This window comes from Narcine bancroftii, chromosome 6, assembly GCF_036971445.1.
Source record: "Narcine bancroftii isolate sNarBan1 chromosome 6, sNarBan1.hap1, whole genome shotgun sequence".
NCBI classification, from domain to species: Eukaryota; Metazoa; Chordata; class Chondrichthyes; order Torpediniformes; family Narcinidae; genus Narcine; species Narcine bancroftii.
In genome coordinates, this window is record NC_091474.1 from 249858128 (window position 1) to 249866195 (window position 8068).

The window sequence follows — 8068 nt, forward strand, 5'->3', positions numbered from 1 at the left end:
ACAGATGGCCAACCCAGAGGAAGAAGAAGAGGAAGAGGAAGAATACAGTGAAATCGAAGAAGAAGGGAAAGGCAAGATAAAGGATATACTTTCTCTTATTAAAGAATACATGGAATCATTTAAAGAATGGCAAGCGCAAGAATTTAATGATTTAAGAAGAAGAATAAACAACACAGAAGAGAAAATGAATAAAATAGATATGACCTTAACAAAAATGGACAAGATGGAAGAGCGGGAAGCAGCAGTAGAAATGGAGGTAGAGGACTTAAAAAAGAAATTAGAGGAATCTAATAAAAAAGTTATAGAGACACAAGAACTGTTAGCTCAGAAAATAGATATAATGGAAAATTATAACAGAAGAAATAACATAAAGATAGTGGGCCTTAAGGAAGATGAAGAAGGCAAGAATATGAGAGAGTTTATAAAAGATTGGATCCCTAGGATCCTAGGATGTCCAGAACGACAGCAAGAAATGGAAATAGAAAGGGCACATAGAGCATTGGCCTTTAAACCACAACAAAAACCAAGATCTATTTTAGTAAAATTCCTAAGATATCTTTTTCTTTTGCTTGGCTTCGCGGACGAAGATTTATGGAGGGGGTAAAAAGTCCACGTCAGCTGCAGGCTCGTTTGTGGCTGACAAGTCCGATGCGGGACAGGCAGACACGATTGCAGCGGTTGCAGGGGAAAATTGGTGGGTTGGGGTTGGGTGTTGGGTTTTTCCTCCTTTGCCTTTTGTCAGTGAGGTAGGCTCTGCGGTCTTCTTCAAAGGAGGTTGCTGCCCGCCAAACTGTGAGGCGCCAAGATGCACGGTTTGAGGCGATATCAGCCCACTGGCGGTGGTCAATGTGGCAGGCACCAAGAGATTTCTTTAGGCAGTCCTTGTACCTTTTCTTTGGTGCACCTCTGTCACGGTGGCCAGTGGAGAGCTCGCCATATAACACGATCTTGGGAAGGCGATGGTCCTCCATTCTGGAGACGTGACCCACCCAGCGCAGCTGGATCTTCAGCAGCGTGGACTCGATGCTGTCGACCTCTGCCATCTCGAGTACTTCGACGTTAGGGATGAAAGCGCTCCAATGGATGTTGAGGATGGAGCGGAGACAACGCTGGTGGAAGCGTTCTAGGAGCCGTAGGTGGTGCCGGTAGAGGACCCATGATTCGGAGCCGAACAGGAGTGTGGGTATGACAACAGCTCTGTATACGCTTATCTTTGTGAGGTTTTTCAGTTGGTTGTTTTTCCAGACTCTTTTGTGTAGTCTTCCAAAGGCGCTATTTGCCTTGGCGAGTCTGTTGTCTATCTCATTGTCGATCCTTGCATCTGATGAAATGGTGCAGCCGAGATAGGTAAACTGGTTGACCGTTTTGAGTTATGTGTGCCCGATATACTACAAGAGAAAAGGTACTGGAGAAGACAATGGAAAAAGTAAGAGAGGGCAACAAGCCACTGGAGTACAAAGGGCAAAAAATCTTCATTTATCCAGATATAAGTTTTGAACTCCTAAAGAAGAGAAAGGAGTTCAATACAGCAAAGGCGATTTTAGGAAGAAAGGGTATAAATTTATACTAAAGCATCCAGCGGTATTGAAAATATTTATTCCTGGACAACAAAACAGACTATTCTCGGATCCAGAAGAAGCACGAAAATTTGCAGAACAATTACAAAATAGACTGAGGGATGAAGACGTGTAATGAGAGTAAAAATGACCACAATTTATATGTATGTGGGTAAAGAGGTATAAGAGTGTATATATATAATGTGCATACGTGAATGTATCCGTATTTAGAGGAAAATATAGATAGTATAGACAAGCATTAATAAGGGAAGGAAATGGAATAGAGGGAATAAGGAGGGAATTAAAAGAGTGACTTTGTTACATATGAAAAGTGAAATCTTTTCTGGGGGGGCTGGGTGGGGAGGAGTTGCGGTCACTGCAACATCAGCTGACGCTTGCGAGTGAATTCGCAAATCCAAATGGAGAGGGGAGATGTGGTTGTCCGACAAGGGATAAAGGACAACTGAGGAGGGGAAGGGGAGATTGGGGCTAAAGAAGTTTTAAATAGGAGAATAAGGAAAATGTTTGATGTTTTAGGAATGTTGTCTTATAAAGGGTTTAAAATAAGAAAACAGAAATGGAAAAGGAGGAAAGGTAATGATGGAAAAACGGAAAGGGATGATAAACAAAGCATAAAATGGCTAAGTTGAACTATATGACTTTAAATATTAATGGAATACATAACCAAATTAAAAGGAAGAAACTGCTAAATTTACTGAAAAAAGAAAAAATTGATATAGCATTTGTGCAAGAAACACACTTAACTGAATTGGAGCACAAGAAATTAAAGAGAGATTGGGTAGGACATGTAACAGCAGCATCGTATAATTCAAAAGCAAGAGGAGTGGCTATATTAATTAGTAAAAATGTGCCATTTAAAATAGAAGAGGAAATAATAGATCCAGCAGGGAGATATGTAATGATAAAATGTCAGATATATTCGGAGTTTTGGAATCTACTCAATGTATATTCACCTAACGAAGAAGATCAAAAGTTTATGCAAGATATCTTTTTGAAGGTAGCTAATACGCAAGGGAACATATTAATAGGAGGGGATTTCAACCTGAATTTGGATTCAAATATGGATAAAACTGGGAAAAAAATTAACAGAAAGAACAAAGTAACCAAATTTATAATTAAATCAATGGAAGAAATGCAACTTTTGGATATATGGAGGAAACAACACCCAAAAGAAAAGGAATATTCATATTACTCAGCTAGACATAAAACATACTCAAGAATAGACCTATTTTTGTTATCAGCTAGTATGCAAGATAGAGTAAGAAAAACAGAATATAAAGCTAGAATACTATCGGACCATTCACCCTTAATATTGACAGTAAAGCTAGAGGACATCCCTCCAAGAATGTATAGATGGAGATTAAACCCCATGTTACTTAAAAGGCAGGATTTTAGAGAATTTATTGAAAAACAAATAAAAATGTATTTTGAAATAAATACGGAATCAGTGGAAGATAAGTTTATACTATGGGATGCAATGAAAGCATTCATTAGAGGGCAAATAATAAGTTATGTAACCAAGATGAAGAAGGACTATAATCAGGAAACAGAGCAGTTGTAAAGCGAAATAGTAAATATAGAAAAAAAATTAGCAATGAAGGAAGATACAACTAAAAGAAGAGAAATGGCGGATAAAAAAATAAAATATGAAACACTACAAACATATAAGGTGGAGAAGAATATAATGAAGACAAAACAGAAATATTATGAACTGGGTGAAAAAACGCACAAAATCCTAGCATGGCACCTTAAGACAGAACAAGCTAAGAAAATGGTATTGGCATCAAGGAAAAAAGACAAACAAATTACATATGATCCAAAAGAAATTAAGGAAAACTTTAGAGAATTCTATGAACAATTATACCGAACTGAAAACGAAGAGAAAGAAGGGAAAATAGATGAATTTCTGACTAAAATTGAACTACCAAAACTACAAATAGAGGAACAAAATAAATTAACAGAACCATTTGGAATAGTAGAAATACAAGAGATAATTAAAAAATTACCAAATAATAAGACACCAGGAGAGGATGGATTCCCAATAGAATTCTACAAAACATTTAAAGACTTATTAATTCCGCCCCTCCTGGATGTAATCAACCAGATTGATAAAACACAAAGCTTACCAGATTCATGTAAAACAGCAATAATTACAGTAATACTAAAGCAAGGGAAAGATCCACTCTCACCAGCGTCATATAGACCAATATCTTTACTAAACACAGATTATAAGATAATAGCTAAACTATTAGCAAACAGATTAGCAGAGCATGTACCGAAAATGGTAAATTTAGACCAAACTGGATTTATCAAAAAAAGACGCACAACAGACAATATTTGTAAATTTATTAACTTAATTCATGCAGTAGAAGGAAATAAAGCACCTACAGTAGCAGTTGCTTTAGACGCAGAGAAGGCCTTTGACAGAGTAGAATGGAATTATTTGTTCAAAGTATTGCAAAAATTCAGTTTACCGGAGAAGTATATTAATTGGATTAAAGCATTATACAAGGGACCGTTAGCGAAAGTGACAGTAAATGGACATGTATCGAAGCAATTTAACTTAAGCAGGTCAACGCGGCAGGGATGCCCACTATCACCTTTATTGTTTGCGTTAGCTATAGAACCACTAGCAGAATTGATAAGAATAGATAATAATATAAAAGGAATAAAAATAAAAGACAAGGAATAGAAAATCAGTCTATTTGCGGATGATGTTATAGTGTACTTTACAGAACCAGAACTATCAATAAAAGAATTATATAAGAAATTGAAGGAATATGGAGAAGTGTCGGGTTACAAGATAAACGTAAATAAAAGTGAAGCAATGCCTATGAATAATGCGGATTTCTCAAAATTTAAGAAAGAATCTCCATTTAGATGGCAAATGCAGGCAATAAGATACCTAGGTGTACAAATAAACAAAAATCTCGACCAACTATATAAACTCAATTATTATCCACTAATGAAAAAAATTACAGGACGATTTAGAGCATTGGAAAGATTTACCACTAACACTAATAGGAAGGATAAACTGTATTAAAATGAACATTTTTCCAAGGATATTATACTTATTTCAGGCATTGCCAATACAACTGACAGAAAAATTCTTCAAGGAGTTAAAGAAAATAATAAGGAAATTTTTATGGAGAGGGGGGAAACCAAGGATAGCACTAGATAAATTAACAGAATGGTATAAACAAGGAGGCTTACAACTGCCAAACTTTAAAAATTATTATAGAGCCGCACAATTAGGATACCTATCAGATTTTTATCAAACAAGGGAAAAACCAGACTGGACGAGATTAGAATTAGATAAAATAGGGGAAAAGATACCTGAACACATATTATATAAATGGGATGAAAAATTGGTACAACATATAAGTTCTCCAGTATTACATCATCTCCTCAATATTTGGAAGAAGATTCATGTAGAAAGAAATAAAACAAATTATCAATTACCAAAACTAATATTGACGCAAAACAAGTTACTCCCTTTTACAATAGATAACCTTTCCTTTAGAGAATGGGAAAAAAAGGGATTAAAAGAATAGAAAATTGTTTTTCAGGAAATAGATTCTTATCCTTTGAACAAATGAAAGATGAGTACAATATAACTCAAGATACAGCGCTGGCATATTACCAATTGAGACCCTACTTGAAGGATAAATTAGGAAGCAGTTTGAGTTTGCCAGAGGGAAGTAATTTTGAATATGTGATTACAGATACAATGATAATCAAAAGATTTATAACAAATATATATATTAAACTGCAAGAAAAGGAGAATGAGGAAACAAATGGTAAAACTAAACAATAGATTTAAATATAAAGATAAAAAAGGAAACATGGGAGAAATTATGTTCTGGAACGATGAGAAATACAATAAATACGAGGCTACGTTTGATACAATATAACTGGATACACAGACTATACATTACACCTCAAAAGTTAAATAAATGGGACCCAACAGTATCTGATAGATGTTTTCGATGTAAAAAAGAAATGGGAACAACAATTCATGGAATCTGGACATGTGAGAAAGTAGAAAAATTTTGGAAAGATCTCAATCAGATATTAAATAAAATAACAGAAAACAATATACCAAAGAATCCAGAGATCTTTCTCCTAAGTAACATAAAAAACAAAGAATTTGGAATTGATTTGGAGGATGCACAAAAAAGATTTGTTAAGATAGCTCTAGCTGTAGCAAAAAAAATGTATTATGTCAACCTGGAAATTGGAAGATAATTTGAAAATACAACAATGGTATATAGAAATGAATAAATGTATTCCACTAGAAAAAATAACATATAGTTTAAGAAATAATATTGAAATATTCGAACAAATATGGGAACCTTACATTAAATACAATAGCGAAAACCTACTGGGGACAATCAATACCTAAGTTGATGGAAGGAGAAGGAAAGAAAAGAATGGACTCAGTAGAATTTCTGGTGTATTTTTGTTGAGTGACAACATTGTCTGACTGGCTTAATGTATCCTAGATTGTATATCTTAAATGGACGGGAGTGGGGAGGTAGGGAGGGTGGGTTGGGAGGGGGGGGGGGGGGGAGAAAATGTCACTGTATATGTGGGAAAAGGAAAAAGTGTGTATCATGGCTAATGTGATTTATGGTGTGAAAAATTAAAAAATTTAAAAAAAGATGTTAATTGGCAGCGGAGGTCGAGCTGGGTATCAGCCAACATGAGCACATTCACGAGAGAGTTGGGTTAGGGTTATTTTACATTGCCATTTATAATTTTACATAATAGAAGTACAGTATTTTAATAATTTGCATAAATGGAACTTGTGTGAAGAAATGAAGGTCTCACCTATATCAGGCTTTGGTGTTTTTTGTTCCTGCGCTGAACACATCGTGCACAACTCTGTCTTGGGTAAACTTATACCTCTCATTTTGTTCGTTTTAGATTGGTCACAGTGTTTGAGCTACCGAAAGAAAATAGACACACACACACCGAGAGCAGTTCAGTTTATACAAATGTTTATTACAAATTCAAAAGCTGATTTCACACTACAATATGCAAGCCCTTCCCAACTATACTTATCAACGCTTGGACTGGTTCCAACTGCCAAAGCGAGGCAAGGACTGCACACTTGTAGTTGGTTGTCAGGGTGCCGGTAGCAGCTTCTCCATCTCCCCCGACCGGGACGTTCGCTGGATTCTAGAAGTTCTTCTTCTTGCTGAGAGATGTTGCCACCTCTCGGAGAGTCTCTCACTTCAGCAGCGGGACCTTGCCTTATATTACCCAAAAACTGCTTACCCAAGCACCTATTCCCAGCACAGCAAGAAAGATAAGCAAGCAAGCTAGTATGCTAGGTTAATTAACGAATAACATAATTTTCAGCTTATCATTTTTAATATAATGGTTTATTCTACATCAAGGCTAGGCTCTGACAGTCTGTGACCAAAAGAAGCAGGAAGATTAAATGTTCTGGTACACAGATGTCCTTTCTTCAGATAACAGCATCTCTGGCCCCTCGGTGGAATTTTGCTTATGTCTGCTGATTATAAAAACAATTAGGTTCTCAGCTCTGCAGAACCAAGAGCTGGAAATTAAGAAAAAAACAGGTTAAAAAATAGGTTAGAATCTTCCATTACATTCCACCCCTTGGTCACAGGCTGTCAGACACGAGACTTGACAAGCATTTGAGTACAAAAAGAGCGTAAAAGAGAAATTAAAACTACAATAATCACAAAAACAAGCAATAATGCGAGCAACCAATGGAGAATATTGTGGCCCAACCTCCCAAATGTACCAGCTAACCATGAAAAAGGATTCCTACCAAGGCTCACATTATCCTGTTGGCCACAATACCCAGACACTGGAGCTCACGAACAGATTTTGAAACATGCTGAACAATAACATTTATATAAGCTGCACTTGAGGCGGGTGACCGAGGACTTCCTTGATGTAATGCATCGGACCGTGTCTCCCACGGGCAACTCCCTCGGAATGTCCTTGTTATTACAAATCCAATTGTTGGCACCAAAGCAGCTGTTAAGCCAGATCACCAGGAGCGTAAAATGGAGGACCTGGAACAAAGAAGCCTGACACATGTCATTCACGATACCGTAAGCGTTCAGTGTTTAAACAGACTAAATCATCCTGTCCCTCAATAGCTACCCATCGAGTGTTACCCTGGGCTCCTTTTACAGTAGGGCCACTACCTGGTGGTGCCACCCATACCTTTTGTCCGGCATTCTCTAGTTCAGGAGTGGGGGGCAATGATTGTTTTTCCTCTGGAATAGGCTGTAGTTCAGAGGCGTGAAGAAGTCGGTGGAAAGGTGTACCTCCTTTTCAAGGGCGATGATTCAAATTGTCAACTGCCTGCTGCAGCACATGAACCACCCCTTCAGGGTTCCTAGTGGTGTTAACAAACGAATTTGTTCCTTTAGTAAGCCATTAATTCGTTCAACTAACCCAGCAGCCTATGGGTAATAAGGAATATGGTGAACCCATAAGATACC